The 16394-nt window shown below is 40.4% G+C and overlaps 1 long non-coding RNA gene across 1 annotated transcript; it reads right to left on the bottom strand.

The window, feature by feature from the left end:
- Positions 1-421: 421 nt before the first annotated feature.
- Positions 422-14044, bottom strand: LOC140849870 (uncharacterized). Its single transcript, XR_012132171.1, has 4 exons — positions 13911-14044; positions 12716-12776; positions 10864-11070; positions 422-773 (listed from the first exon to the last, which is right to left on the bottom strand). It is a non-coding gene; the product is annotated as an uncharacterized lncRNA (long non-coding RNA).
- Between the last annotated feature and the right edge of the window lie 2350 nt (positions 14045-16394).

Genomic DNA, 16394 nt, shown 5'->3' with positions numbered 1-16394 from the left:
AATCCCCAGATCACAGATATAAACAAAGTTATGAATGCATTAAAGTATTATAGGAGAAGAAACTAATAAATTCCAGGATTCAGACAAGGGCTAAAGACAAGCAGGTAAGATCAATGTTTAGTTTTCTGTGGGAAATAAGCAAGAGTACTTTGCACAATATTCAGGTTTGGTAGAAGTTGGATGCAAGTGTAACTGTATGGGAACATCCACTCTGGAACAGAGTGAAGAGAACCTGCAGTTAGAAATGCAGCCCAGTCAGTTCTCATGCTACCCAGATGTTCTGCTAAGTCTTAAAAAATTATGCAGAGTTTGAGTATTAACTACCTAGTAGAGGGACTAAGCAAATGTGTTACCGGTCAGGGAGGGCTAGAAAGGGAGTAACAAAGGCAGATAGAGTCTGAGGTTTTTTTTTGAGCTTCATCTTTTATTGAGCTTCAGTGATACCACATGTTCATAAGAAGGCAAATTATTAATATATAAGAAAATGAACATATATTTTTGTACTTTTCCTCTCATTCTTGACAAAACATGTCTCAAGAATTTTCATGTATAGGATTCTGCACTGTAGAAAAGATTATTTTCCAGTGAATACATGTCATTAAACAAAAGAAAACAGACCAGTGCCTGCCCACTTGGTGGTTTACAGTGACAAACGACGTGGCGAAAACAAACATGAGCGCACAATGCCGCAGGTGCGACCGAGGTGAGGGCAGCAGCGGGGCACAGACGCTGGCTTCTCATCAGCGCGGCATCCACGGGCGCTTCCGCGAGTCCTGGCAACAAAACAAATAAAACAACTCTTAACAATTTTTTAATGAAATAAAACAAACCAAAAGACGCACAAAAATCCAAGCTAATCGATCAAACAAGGAACCCCAAGGTTGTTTAAAAAGACAAATACTTGAAGTTATCCAACAAGAGACTGGCTTGTTGAAAGAAGTCTGAGGAAAATATCTGCCTGCAGCTTATTTCTAACCCTTCCCCTCTCCTCCTTTCTCCTCAGTCCCTACCCTGGTCGCCTGTTTTCTCTCTCTTGACCCCTCGTGTTCTGTCTTCCCTCCTCACCCTTCCTCTCCCCACCCTCTCCCACCCTCCAGTGTCTAATTCCCACTAGTAACTAATGGGGTGCGGGTGCGGATGAAGGCAGGTTAAAGCCCCATTGCAGGGACAGGCGAGTGAGAGGCAGACCCAGAAGCAGGAGCTGAGGCCCAGGCTCGGAGTCCCTGGGACCCTGCGGGGATGGGAATCTCAGCCTCATCTTGGCAGCCAGCCGGATGCCAGTCTTTCCCTCTTCAGCTCAGAAACAGGGCCCCTGGTACTTGAAAGATAAGCAGGACCAGTGTTTCGACAGGGGCCACACAGGGTATGGAAGGCGGCAGATCATGGAGGATCCCATCCCACAATCACCAAGGCCCAGGCCCCGCACCACCACCTTGGCCGTCTGTGTGAGCAGATTGGAAAGCTTAATTAAGCCTTCCCAGTTTAGAGCTTCTATTTTTGTACATTTATATTTTCACATATTTTGTAAAAGTTTCGTAAGTTTAATATATTAAGGGTATTAAACCTTTAATTTCAATGATGAAGAAAATAAGATTGATTCTGAATTTAAGTATTTTCACCTAAATAAACACCAAAATGGCATTGTCATGAGGTTCTGCTATGGTATACCTCTGAGAGCAGCTTTTGTTTGCTGGATGTTCTCAGGTCATCCATTGTGATGGAGGGTTTACAGGTTCTCCATTCTCTCTGAACTCACAGCAGTCAAACAGAGGGTAAGTAACATGCTTTCTGGACGATACAAATATAAATAAAAACTACTGTAGAATTTCTATATGGTAGAATACCATAAAGAGGGATATTTCATTTCCAGTGTCTCTCATACCTTGGGATAGTTTGTGTAAGGGACACTCTCTGGAAAGTTCTTTTTTCCTTCCACATGGAACTCTTATAGAATATTGACAACAGTTCAATCCATGAAATAAGGTTGAACCCCCAAGGCAGTATGTAGGGTGAGAAGAGAAGAGCTGCCGAGCATAAAGCCCAGAGACCCCACTGAGGTGGGTTCTGATGCGGAGCAAGTGAGCATGACTAGTCGGAGTACTCAGGGAGGCAGGGAGGAAACAGACATTAATTGTGCCATGTAAATCAGTGGGGAGCAAGTTTTAAGAAAGGTGAATATAATAAATAGCTTCAAATTCTGCATTTTCAAAATATTAACACTTGGAATTCAAGGATTGTCTACACAGAATAACTCTTGAAGACTTAAAAAATCTTTGAAGCTTAGGTTTTTATCTATAAAGTTGCCATAAATAGAAATAAAAAAAATGTCAGGGCAAATAGCCTAACCAATTGGAATTTGTCTCTTGTTAAAACAACTTGGTTGCAGCATTCAATCCATCCTTCCCCTTGTCAAGGTTTTATGTTAGGTTTCTGGGCACTCAAGTTTCTTTGAATCTCCTCTGAATAAAGGAGCTATTTGGGGCCTCCTGAAAGCAGGCTGGAGGACCCGTAAGCTGGCCCCAGTGCCAGAGAGAAAAGCAGGAGAAGGCAAAGAGAACCACCCGTGCCTCGTCTTTCCCCTCTGGCTCTGTTCTTTTACTTCACCCACAGGCACTGTCCCTTGAAGCTCTGAAGCTCTCTGATGGTTTTTACCATACTTCCTCACATTAAGAAAGATTTTTTTTAAGCTTTGTTATTTGTCAATTTTATTTTTAAATCTTTTAGGTGGTTTCTTTGTGAGCAATTAATTCAATCATTTTTAGATTGCCTGACTCCATCAATCCTCAGATTGATTCAAACAAGCTAGTTGGTTGTATATAAAAGAAAAGAATAAAAGAACCACCTTTGTGACTAAACTGATAGTTACCTTTCCATTGACAATACCAACAAAATAGATACCAATGATAAAGATAATCTGTGGGCTCTAGGTGTGTCTGCACCCCTGACCCATGTCACCCAGTCATATTCAACAAATTAATCTTGTTTGATTCTTGATCTGAAGGCCCCTTATGGTGATCATCAATCCCCCTGCTGCTAAGGCGTTGTGTTATTTTTCTCTCAGTGACTTCAGGTATTAGATGAGTTTATTCCTAATAGCTGCAGGCAACGTTCTTCAGGACGAGGTTTTATGTTAGGTTTCTGGGCACCCTCTTAACCTCAACACAGTTCTGCCGGCTACACAACCTTGCTCCATCTCTGAGTCAACTCATCGAAATAGACTGATGTAAGTTGTCTCGGCACATATTTGGTTTCCATGACCACCACTCGGGGAATTAGCCAGGCTTTCATCACAGCATGGGCTGACCAGGGTTAAAGCTACTGGAGATACTGGATTATATTTTTAAAATCTTGGACTTGTAAACAAATAGCATTTTAATTTTGTCATTTCAGATTCACTTACACAATGTGTCATTACTCCAAATGAACAAGGTCTGTATTTGGCCTCCTGGGAGCTTCTAACACCATGCATCTATTTGCATGTTACAGCTACTGTGATTATTAAAGCCTGATGCTACCCAGAATCCTCATGGGAATAATTCTTTAGGACAGACAGATAAATTTTCCAGTCGCATAAGATTTATTATTTAGGCAAAGAACTTTATTCTAACCATTTGAGTTAGAAATTTTGGAAAATAAGATTCATAATCTTTATCTCCCTAAATAAAAGGTAATGTGGTGATCATTCAGAAATGACTCTATAAGCATTGTGGTGACATACCCTGGACTCTTTCCCCCATAATAACTGGCCCTAGATAGATGTTTTTATATTTTTAGATGTGACTGTCGCTGCTTTTCTGCATTTTACTTATCACCAGCCCCACTTTTCATTGTCATGTATTTGCCTACATCAGCCCTTTTCTCCCCTTTTATTTTGCTATGTGAAATCAATCTTGAGTTTAGAAACTAGATTACCAATCTTATTAGAACTGTGTGTACATTAAATGTAAATAGATGTGTAAAAAACTGATTTTTAAAGAGACACAAGCTTTGCTGCAGTGTGGTGAGGCTGCTGCTCTGAGGCCTTTTTGCTTTTCTCCTGTGCCCTGTGTGCACCTTCGGTACTCTCCCCTGGCTGCAGGGAGAGGGGAGGAGCAGTTCTGAGGATAAGTAGTATCTGAACAATTGAGTTACTGCTGAAGGCAGAACTCCAAGAATCTGGTATCTGACATACCTTGGAACATTTCAGAGTCCAAATGCCACTTAAGAAAAGCATTGACATAGAATAAGGTGCATCTACGAGGGGTGGGGCAGAACTAGTAGGTGCTCTTGATCTCATGGAGTAGCTAAAGAAAAATCACTCCATGATTTCTGTTATGAGTTTCATTACTTATGCAAGAGTAGCTCAATTATTGTCACATACATGATACTCTGTGGTACTCAATGCTTCCTGGAGACTGCATATCTGAGGGAGAGAGACAGACATAGACAGAGACATAATCATGCTTTCAGGAAAAATTATAAAACATACATTCTCAACAGAGGTGAAAACTGGCTCTCAGGAGAAGGTCCTATTTTTATTTATAAAGCACAGATAAGTATATACAGTAGATAAACAGATATACAACACATCTGTGGTATCAGAATTTCATAGGGAGTGGTATAGGAAGAGGAAAAACTGCTTAAATAGACACCTTGGGTTGGGGGACAATATGAAAAAAAGGTTGAGAAACACTGTTGTAAGACATGGAATCCGAGACCAGCGTCTCATGATGAAGGACATGCCAGCAGACTCGGGCAAGAGAAGCAGGGCCTATATCCGTGGATCAGCAGAGATACAGATCCCTGTCTGCCTCTTCAGCTTCCTTTCTCTTGTTCACCTACACAGCATCCTTTGCTCCAGTGGCACCACCTGCATTTCTCTAAGGTGGCATCTATTTCTCCATGTTGAGCCTTGGCACATGCTGATGCTTTGGTCTTGGATTCTCTTCTCTATTTTTTACCTGCTACCTCATTCTTCAATATACAACTTCAAGCATCATCTCATCCAGGAATCTTTCTAAATAACATGTAAAACAACAACTTATCTAACTAAAGAAAGCAGGACAAATTGATTGCAGAGATCTTGTGCCATTTAAAGATGCTGACTTTGAGCAGAGACATAAATTAGTGAGAGCGGGAGCCACATGACTAACTGTAGGAACAGTGTTCTGGGTAGAAAAATACCCTGAAGTCAAAGCAGGTCTGGCAGACTTATGAACAATCTCTGTGTAGCTGCAACCAGAGAAGGGAGGTCATAGGGAATTCAGTTGGAGAGGAAATGAGGAGTCATGTTATAGGGAGCATTTGTAGTGTTAGGATTTGAAATTTTCTACCCAGTATGATGAAAGATTATTAGAGCATTGACAGCAGGGTGTACCATGATGTGATTTATGGGCTTTAAGGCTCCCCTTTGGCTGCAGCATGGAGAATTGATGGTAGGGGTACAAAAATCAAAGCAAGGAGGCCAGCTGGAAGCCTAGTGGGATAATGTGAAAATGATGGTCACTTAGACTAGCATATTAGCAACTAAGTAGGTGAGAAATGGCCTAGAGTGCTACGCCCCCTCCCTTCAACTAGACACACGGAAAACTACTCAGACTCAGTCCAAGTGCCCACACTGCTAGAAACCTTGTGCAGCTACCCCGGGTTGATCAGTGTCCCCCTCCTCAGGACTCTCATAGCTCTCTGTATATTCTTCCATGACTGTACTTTCCTTATTCATTTGTAACTGCTTATTTACATACCCGTCTCCCCTACAACACCACAAGTTCTTTTATGGTTAATTCTATGTGTCGACATGAGTGGACATTGGGTGCCCAGATATCTGCTTAAACGTTATTTCTGGTTATGTCTGTGAGAGTTTCTGGGTGAGATTAGCATTTGAATTGGTAGACAGAGTAAAGCAGATCACCCTCCCCGGTGTAGGTGGGCCTCATCCAATCCATTGAATGTCTGCATAGAATAAAGGTTTGAGTAAGAGAATCCTGTCTTTGAGCTGTGACACTGGTCCTCTCCTGCCTTTGACCTCAGCCTCAGACCAGAACTTATAGCACTGGATCTCCTGGATCTCCAGTTTGCCAATTCCAGATCTTGGATCTCTCACCTTACATAATCACAGAAGCTAATTCCTTATAGTCCATTTCTCTATATGTAGGTTCTCTGGTGAGTCACCACTTTAGAGCTTTACTCCTTAAAAGATTTCATTGCATGGCTCTGAGGTGGGCATCCAGTTTTTTAAAAATATGCTCTGCCACTTCAAGAAGGAACTAGCAATTACCAAAGGGAAGGGGTTGGGCAGAGAAATTAAGGGGCATTATAATTAGCACACACAATACAGGTAGGTCACAGGGAAGGCAGTATAGCATGGAGAAGACAAGTAATGACTCTATAGCATCTTATGACGCTGAGGGACATTGATTGCAATGGGGTGTGTGGGGGGGGCTTGAAAATATGGGTGAATGTTGAAAGCACAATGTTGCTCATGTGAAACCTTCGTAAATTGTATATCAATAATACTTTAATAAAAAAATAACATTCAACTGATTAAAAAAAGGGCACATTACCTGGAAAAGTAGATTACTGTTTATACAATAAATAAAAAGCAAATAGAAAAAAAGAGTGCTCAGCCAGAAAGTCTCAAGTTCATGCAGCTATGGCAAAGTTATAGCTCTGTGGTTTCATGTTAGTTACCTTATAATTAGTGACATTTAACCCATGTCACCAAAAATAAATATATTTACCTCACACTAGCTCTAATATTTTCTGTATAATTGGATTTCCTAATACTGATATTTATTGTCCCCACAGAAGGTATATTTTTTTAAAAGAAAATGTATTTGCAAATAAACTCAGATGGGAAATTCTAAAAAAGTACCATATCCTATTAGTTCTGTTTTTCTCAAGAATCCAGAATAATATAAGCAATTTGAAGGCAGACTATATTTTATTATCTTGTGCTATGGATACCCCAAAATTCATATATTAACTCCTAACCCCTAATGTGATGGTATTTGGAGCCTTTGGGAGGCGATTAGGTCGTTAAGGGTGGAGCCTTCACGAGTGGGATGAGTGCCCTTACAGAAGAGACTCGGGGGAGTTCCCTCACCCATTCCGCCATGTGAAGACATAGTGCCTATGAACCAGGAGGTGGACACCAAATCTATGAACCAGACCAGACACCAAATCTGCCACCATTGTGATCTGAGATTTCCCAGCCTCCAGAAAGATTAGAAATAAATTTGTTGTTTATAAGTCACCCAGTTTATGACATTTTATTATAGCAGCACAAATGTACTAACAATCTTGATATCTATAAGGCCTAAGATAGTACCAAGTACATAGCAATAATGCTCTATATCAACAAGCCCTCATAATGTGCTTAAGCATTTATAGTGTTGTTTCATTTGATACAACAAGGTGCTAAGACAGGTACTATTATTACTCTACTTTCAAATGTGGAAACTGAGGCATGGCGAGTTTAAGTTACTTTCCAAGCCCATAGTGCTAGCTACAGAACCAGGTGGAAAGTGGTGGCAGCAATCCTCAAAGCCATCTCTCTGAAGACAGACTTTACCTTCAACCACTTTGCAACTCTGCTGTAATAAATGTTTTGTTCTGAACCTTGGAGAGAGCCCAAATGACTTTGAGATTAAAATTAGATTGAATGAAATTATCAATAATTACATAAATATTTTGTTTAGTATCTAGTAACACATCCCAGTACCTCTATGCTATAGTTTTTCTGGTACAAGAAGACCTGGTTTGAGCCAAAATTTTCTGGGCTTAGGGATCACGGGATTGCACTTCCGGGATTTGTCAAGAGCATGGTAAATTGGTTATGTCAGCCTCAGTGGCCTACATGATCCTTTGGAACAGAGCACACTTTTGATCTTTTTTAACTAAAACTGTTCATCTTTCACCTATTGCTAAAACTGCTGCAGACCTACTATTAGTTTAATGAAAAAGTATTCTGGCTAATTTTCCTGTTATAGTGATAAATCTACTGCTTGGTGCACCCCAGTGTCCTTTGAAATGACCACTTGTGCTTTTAATAACTGCCTCCATATGACCAAGACACAAAGCACAATGAACTGTTGGACACTGCACCTTGAAGCATTTTTAGAACAAAGCCAAGTGTACATGAATACACAAACAAGTAACCTACGAAACTCACAGCTTCAGCTTTGCTATACAATGTGCTGAGTAAGCTTAGAAACCACCAATGTGAAAATACTTTGGGAAGAACCCCACTGCCAAGCAACTTCAATGAAGAGAAACCTGATGATTTGCTATGCAAAGAGCCTCTTTCTTTGGGCTGACAGAATGCAGTTAAAGTTATTTAGCATTATTTTTACCTTCCTTTCTACTGTGAAAGTCATTGGTGTTTCTTCTTTTCATCCCTTTGTTCTTTTCCATTGCTGACTTTGAATATTGGGCTGCTACAGAAAGCTGGGCAGAAGTGGGACATTGTTTTTCCCTTTTGGCTCACACTGTGCTACACAGCCAGCCTTGTTCTTACCTCCTTCCTCCCACCCACTCCTCACTTGAGATTTCAGAAAGCCTGTTGGTTGTGTATAAATCTAATCAAGCCTTATTGAATTATTCCCAAATACTGTGGCAAACATTAAAAATACAATGGCAGGGAGGCTATAACTTTTAGGTCTTCATAATCAGTGGGTTTGTTTTTCCAATCTTGTCATTCTTTAACACACACCAAAGAAGTTCCTGACTTTAAAGAGAATGCTGTGTTTGCAGATTAGGGGTAGAAGTTCACAGAGCTTTTATGAAAATGAAGGCTCCCTCAGCAAGGCCAGGGTACCATATCTTTTGACAGTGTTGCTTTGACAAATGGGATCTCATGGGATCTCATACTTATAACTTGTAACTTTATTCTAATGGTCAGGGTGTCTTTGGCCAGGGAGACCAAAAAAAGTGGGGGTGGGAGGGAGGGAATAAAAGGGAACAGAATCTGAGCTGGAAATGTACTTACTCATGGAGGGCTGGTCCTGGGCAATATTGGGAAGTTGGGGAAATAAAGAGCCTTCAGCTCTACCAGCCTATTTAAAAGGTTCCTTCCTTCATTCTTCCCATCCACAGGTGTCTCCTTCCATCCCCTGGCTCCCTCCAGTTTCCCTAGCAAAGGCTCTGTACAGAGAATATGACAATGTGGAACACTGAAAGCCATGCTAGTCATACAAGCAGCTGAACCCTGGCCCCATCTTCACCATTTAGTAGTGGTTTAACTTAGGGCAAATGGTTTAACTCAGACCCTGTCTCCTCATCTATAAAATGAGGATCTCTTCCCAGTTCATTTCACAAACCTATCTTTAGGGTCTAGTAAGAAAAGGCACAGGTGTATTCTATAAAAATCTAATTAATATGCCAATAAAAAGCGTGGCCGATTTTTATTTGATCGTCTTGCACATGGTGCTCAGTGGATATTCTGAGTGATCGCTAAATGACTACATTGTCTCACTCAACATATGCTATCATTCTGAGAGAGAGATGCAATTCCACAGGGGTAAATCTGACATAATTGGAATGGGAAAGTTAAAGTCATTCTTTTTTCAATCAGTTGAATTGCATCATTAAAATCAATTCTTAGATACCATGGGGCTGGTACATTGTCAGTGACCTCAGACTATAGACCAATCTGTTCATCCTAATGAGCATGATGCTGTAGTAGCTACTTATGGTTCCATTGCCAAATAGTTCTAACTCTGTATGAATTCATTCCAGAGAAGCTGGAAGGTAAATAAAACAGAAAATCACATTTCCAACATTCCCCTGAAACTGTGTAGACATGTAATTTATTTGCCAATCAGTTGAACCCACAGTGAGGTTTGGATAGAGTTGAGTACTCAAGTGATGGACATGTGCCTCTTGGCAGGCACAACAGCAAAGGAATCTGGGATTTCACAGCCAACCATGGCCGAGCCCTATCATCCAGAATCTTGACTGGCCTGAGTCTAAGCCTTGGAATGCAGAGAAATCACTGCATTTGACAGTCCACCTAGAAATGACTAGATTACATCTTCCTCTCTTAGGGATAATGGGAAATAAGAGTCAGCAGGGTAAGGACAAGTTAAATTATATTCTTGCATGACAAAGCTTGTAACTATGAAAAATCCTATTTGCTTTATCATCTGTTTTGAAGATGGCTCCATAGCAATATATATATAGATTGACCACATTCTTTTATCTTGCTGTTAAGGTATACTGTGCTTTTTTTCTACTTAGGCACCTCCATACATCACTGAAAACTTGGGCAGAATCATTTTTAGTAGTTGCACAAGACTTCATTTTATATATATATATATATATATATATATATATATATACCAAAATTTATGGATCCATTGCTTCACTTTTACACATTTGTGTAATACATTCTTACTATAATAAAAAGTCTGTGCTAAAAATTCTTTTGATATTTTGAATTATTTCCTACAAAATATCCATAATTAAGCTTTATGTTAATATTTTTTATCATTTCCATATTTTATAAGACTTGAATTTAAAAAAAGCTTTCCAAAGAATATTCCTTACATGAATAATCCTCACAGGAGAAACCATAATGAAGTATTTCCCCTTTATAGCATTCTACAATTTGAAAATTGTACAACAGTTTTTACTTATATTTATATATTCCAGAAAACATTTCATTTGCCCTTTGTTCAACTCTGCTGTACATGAGTTCAAACAGAACAGAAAACCTATAAACTCTCTTCCTGCTGGCTGCCGGGCCCCGGCTGGGAGTCCTGACCCTTGGGTCTGGGCTTTACTTAATTTAAGCTTCTGCTTGGAGCTGCCTCTCACCCACCAGACCTCCCTTCAGGATCCAACCTGCCTTCATCCTCACCCTCCCACCCCTCAGGCACATACCATGCGTGGAGGACCAAGTCGGTGAGTGAGTTTAGAGAACCACACTGGTGAAGTCTTGGAAATGGACAATCTAACCACTTGGCTGGTTCCCAAGGCCCTTCTGGACGTGGTTCAGTCAGGAGGCAAAAACACTGAATTTGCTGTCATCAGGTGGGTGATATCAACCCTTCAAGATTTGAAATCCTGAAGACACTGAGAAATCTGTTGCTGAAATTGAAAAAGAAAATGAAAGGAAGAAACAAAAGAAAGCATCATGATGAGTAAAATCTTGCTTGTAGCAATTTTTAAATTCAAATCATGGATGATTCTCAAAATGACCCGCAGGCATTTCCAGTCCATTCATCCAAATGGCCCAAATGTCCTACTGTGAACTCCCATAGACTGGGGGGCAGGATTAGAGACCAGAGCAGAGGCAGCCTCTGGGGGAGGGAAAATGAGGGGCAGGAGAGACACGATGGCAAGGGGAAAGAGCAAGGAGAGGAGGAAAGAGGGTGATGCAGACATGAGCTGCTTCAGGCTGTCTTCCTCAGATTCCTTCATATGAGCCCATCTCTTGTTTGATAATTTTGAGGAGTCCTGTTGTTTTTGAAACGACTTTTGGGGTTTTCTGTTTGATTGTTTGGTCAGTTTCATTTTTGTTTGTGGTTTAGATTTGTTTTTGAAGGGTTGTTTTCTCATTTCCTTTTGTTGCAATGACTGCAAGCTTTCAATCCACAGCAAACTGTCGGTTTTCTTTCAGATGAAGCGCATCTATTTCTCTTTGCCTTTTGTTTTCCTGTGGCAGTGGAGTTTCCGGCAGCATTGGTGGGTTAAGGACAAGGCTGCCATGTTCGCAGTGCCCCACTTGGGCAAGTGTCTGGATGGAGCAGGACTCTGGCTCAGCAGCTCTGGCCCTCCATACACAGCGGTTAACTGGCTTCCAGGGAAGAGGAGGCCTAGCCTTGCAGACTGGCCTTGGTTTCCTCTTTCTGCATACATTAAATAATTAAGTCAGTGTTCTTAGAAATGAAGTTATAAGTGGTTCAGCATTTGGGTTATTGAGACAATGAAATAATTTTTTATCACTTTAAAAACAAGAACACTGATGATTTAATTTAAAGTAGCAAGACATGCCAACAGCCATACAGGTCTCAGGGAACAGCTGGGAGGAGCTTGGACCTGGAGAGCAGCACTGGTTCAGTGAGTGAAGGGCTGTGCAGGGATGGTAACTGGGGCACTGGCGGAGCAGAGGGAATAGAGAGAGGATGAAGCCCTTTCCCACACCGCCCACCTAAGAATCCCAGATTTTGACACTGCCTTCAAATCAGAACATTCTGCTTCAGTGATACTGATTCATGAGCCATTCTTCACAGCATAGATACACTTCTGTATGAAACCTTCTCAGGCCAAAGGAGAAAATGAGGCCACTTATTTTTTTATGTGATATCTTTAATTGGGGCAATTGTTAGAAATGCCAAGGAACTCCATTTCATTTTATTATGGCCTGAAACAACTTTAATTCTAATAAACCTCGACACCATGACAAAAGAAATGGGTGCTTTCTTTGTCAAAATATAAAAATCTTGAGTTATATAAGATTTAGGACATATAAAGATTAAATTTACAAAAGAAGCACTAGGTTTATAAAGTACCAAAAGCTAGGGAAACATTCATTGATTTAGGTCATGAAGATATGTTTCAACTCTGAAATTATAAAATTGGTGAAATGCATGTTATCTGCCAGTGTGGCTTGTAACTGAGCTTTTGCTATTTTGATGTAGAATTTCTAATTTCATAGTCCCTCCTCGAACATGCTGTTTGTTCATAACCACTTAACCACTTAAAGCTCTGGCAACTATTTTGGAAGGCTTACCTTTCCTTAGAATCAGGATGGCCTAACAGCTTCCACCATGTAACTTCCTGTCTGCTGCTTTCTGCATGTGCAAAAGATTTGATTCTTTTCACTCCTGAGGTATAAAATCTTTACTTTCATCCATAGCTTTTTTTTTGTAATAATTCTCTGCAATATTTTTGCAATGTTTGAGACTATTAATAGCTCCCTTTATAAAAAAAAAACTCTCTGCTTTCTTGTTTTTCATAGCACCATAGTATTCTAAAACTGCTCTTCTCTTTTTGATTATTCCATGTATTTTAAAAGGTGACTCCGGGGGAGAGGGCAGGGTATCAAAAGATCTGCAGTGAAACCTTAGTTTTGTTACTTATAAGCTGTGTGACCTTAGGCAGGTCACTTAACCTCTGATCCATCTTTCCTCTACTTAGTCATAAAGTGCAGATCTTTGTAACTGCTTCACCAGGATTTTAAGGAGTAATGTAAATTAGACTACTTTGCAAACCACAAGGAGATTTCAAAAGTAAGATATTATCTGAGGACTCTTTATCCTGCTGTCTGATTTGGACCTTTCCTGACTCTATCTTCTCTCAGTTTCCATATTGATGATAAATAAAGCTGTCCCCTGGCTTCAGTCACTCTCCCCAGGCTCCTAGACAGTATGCATCCTCAAGGTCTTGGTACTCTTTCTTATGTCTTTGCACGTCTGAGGCCAACAAACACAATGCTAGGCAAGAAATATCTGCTCACTCATAATTTAAATAAAACCTTAAGTTTGCCATATCAAATTTAGCCTTTTTCCAAAACCTGGATTTCTTTCCAAAATTCTCCACTTTTTATCAATGTCAGAAATACCCTGGGGCCACCTGGGAATCCAAGCCATCATTGTTCCTTTTTTCTCACTTTCAACACTTAGTTTGGAACCAAGTATTTTTGACGGCCTTTCTGCCTCTTTCGCATCTATATCCTTCCTTTCAGCTCCCTACCACCACCCTGGTTTTGACTTTTATTACTTCCTGTCAGGACGAGTACAATAGCCCCATGGTTTACTCCCCCTACCACCGCCTTCTTTACTCCATCCAGCATTATTGCTACCAGATTGCTTCTCTGAAGAAATTGTAAAGCAAGAGTGAGAAAGAGAGCTTGTACAAATTGAGATTTGTCTGAGATTTCCCAGTGTTTGCACAAGGAACTCAAAATTTTAAAGGGATACAGTCACCTGAAAAGAAGGGAAATTCTCCACAGTTTTGGTAGGTAGCTTCTAAAATGGCCACAGTGATCTCTTCTGTCAGGTATTCATGCCCTTGTGTAACTCCTTCCCTGTGAATATAGGCTGGACCAGCTGATTTGCTTCTAACAAATAGAATATGGCAAAATTGATGAGATGTCACTATAGAGATCAGTTTACAGAAAAAAAACTTTGACTCATCTTGCTGGCTCTCACTCACTCCTCCCCTCTTGTGCTCTGAGGGAAGCCAGCTGCCATGTTGCGAGCTGCCCTAGGACAGGCCAGTGTGACAAAGAACTGGTGTCTCCGTCCAGCAGGAGACCTGATCTCTGCAAACAGCCATGTTTCCAAGGGAGCTTGGGAGTGGAGCCTCGCCCAGATGAGCCCTGAGATGAGACCACAGCCCTTGCTGACACCCTGCTTGTAGCCTAACCTAATGAGGAACACTGAGCCAGAGGACCCAGCTGAGCCATGCTTCAATTCCTGACTGACAGAAACCATGAGATAATAAATGCATGTTTTTTATAAGATAATGAGTTGTGTGGCAATAGATAGTTAATACAACAGGTTAGTGTGCATATATCCAGATTGTTTTCTAGCTTTCTCCTCACCCCCTACGACTTATATTTAGAGCCCAGGGGACAACAGGCTGTGATAATAATTTTTGGCAAGGCCCTGAGAAGACAGCTTGCTACTTCATGGACCAAATTTCAGAGTACTGTTTGTGTGGAAGTAGTCCCACGTTGGCAAAGGGACTGGGAGGAGTTGAGTGCACTGGACATCAGAAGCATATCAAACTCAGGAGACATGACCATGACCTGCCTGCCGAGCCACAACAGCTACAATAGAGATGACAGGTGATGTCATGGCCACAATGCTAGACACATGCAGCCATTGTTAGAGCCCATCAGGAGGAGTTGGGAGAGAACACAAGGAAGGGAAAAGTCAGAATTACTCATGATACACCATGGAGTCTTTTTGAATGACCTGAGGAGAACTGGTACCAAAGCCAGAAAGTAAGTTACTTGTTTCTATTGTACTATTAAGCTCTGATTCATCTTTCACAGATGACAACACGGAAAATGTGGTCTTAACCTGCTTCCATCATGTCACTTCACCACCTTTGTTGTTTGCTTTCAAGCAGCCCAACCTTTGGCTTCTACTTCTACCCCTGTCTCCACTATAGTCAAATGCATGTGCTCACCCTCTCACAGTGCATTACATTCATGCTCACTAGCCTTCCCACTGAGTATAACCTCCTTCTCCCTTCTTATCTCATCTCATGCACATCCATTTGCAAAGTTCAAAGAAAATGTTAAATCCTATAAATAATGCAAAATAATTTAAATAATTTCTGTATCTACAATGAAATTACAAAATATCAATATATTGAGTATAATATGTCAATTTATTTATAATATAGCCAATTTGATTAGACATTCTCAGAAATACAAAACATACATACTGTATGGGCACTGCCCTTAGAGACTCTCAACTTATACATACAAAACCTTCCCCTGTGATGCAGTCAGAGAACATAGACAATATTTAAGTGCATTCTTGATCCTTCTAGAACAACTCAGATTGCTTCTCAGAAGTGCTTACCCTTTAAAAGAAGGATTACAATGTTTTTTACAAGTTTCTGTTTTCACCCACAACTTGATACTCATTATAAATGGGAACTTCAGGCTCTAGTGATGGCAAAGATGTTGCCTAGAAGTTAGTCCTTGCTTAAAGCTGATCAACCAGAATTATTCCTGAGGAGTAACTCAGTCCTATTGCTCTCAGCTGTTACCAAATCCAGATGTTTGCATCTCAGAGAGGTCTTGAGGGAATAGGAGTAATGTCAGTAAACTAAGTTGAGCAATATAGACATTTAACATTATAACTTGTTATAGATGCCTACCAACACACGAATCTAATTTTGTAAGCTCCTCTCTTCAACTAGGCTGATATGACTAAAAAAGCAGAAAGTCTACATTCTTTAAACTTGTTACACAGGATGATTTCACTCTATCACTGAATATTCCATTTCTTATAACCTGCCTATCATACTTGTCCCTATAAGAAAATAAAATAATGCTTGGAATTCTTGCAAATTGTTAATAACTGAACAATAGGATAATATTTTGAAATATCATGTGATGTAATTTTTCAATTCCAGTCATTCTTATTGTTCAGCACTTTACCCAGCAAGGATGAAGTGACCATCACTTCGGAGCATAAGCAGAATCCACCAAGAACAAAGAAGAAAGTGTTCATCTTCAGGTCTCAAAATGAACTTTTGCTGTAGAGTCTTATAAAGACCCCTAGAGAATGAAACATTCAGAAGTCAGAGAACATCCCAGGTCAGCATGTGAACCAACCATTCTTCTGAAGACATAAGGTTTCAAGAGTTTCCTGCTGCCCACATGTGAACTGGCCAGAAGAGGAGGAGAAAGGGGAGAGGAAGAAATTATGAAAAACTGACCATTT

Source organism: Manis javanica, chromosome 6 (genome assembly GCF_040802235.1).
Source record: "Manis javanica isolate MJ-LG chromosome 6, MJ_LKY, whole genome shotgun sequence".
Classification (NCBI taxonomy): domain Eukaryota; kingdom Metazoa; phylum Chordata; class Mammalia; order Pholidota; family Manidae; genus Manis; species Manis javanica.
Note: the sequence above shows the minus strand (reverse complement) of the source record. Positions and strands in the feature narration are given on the sequence as shown.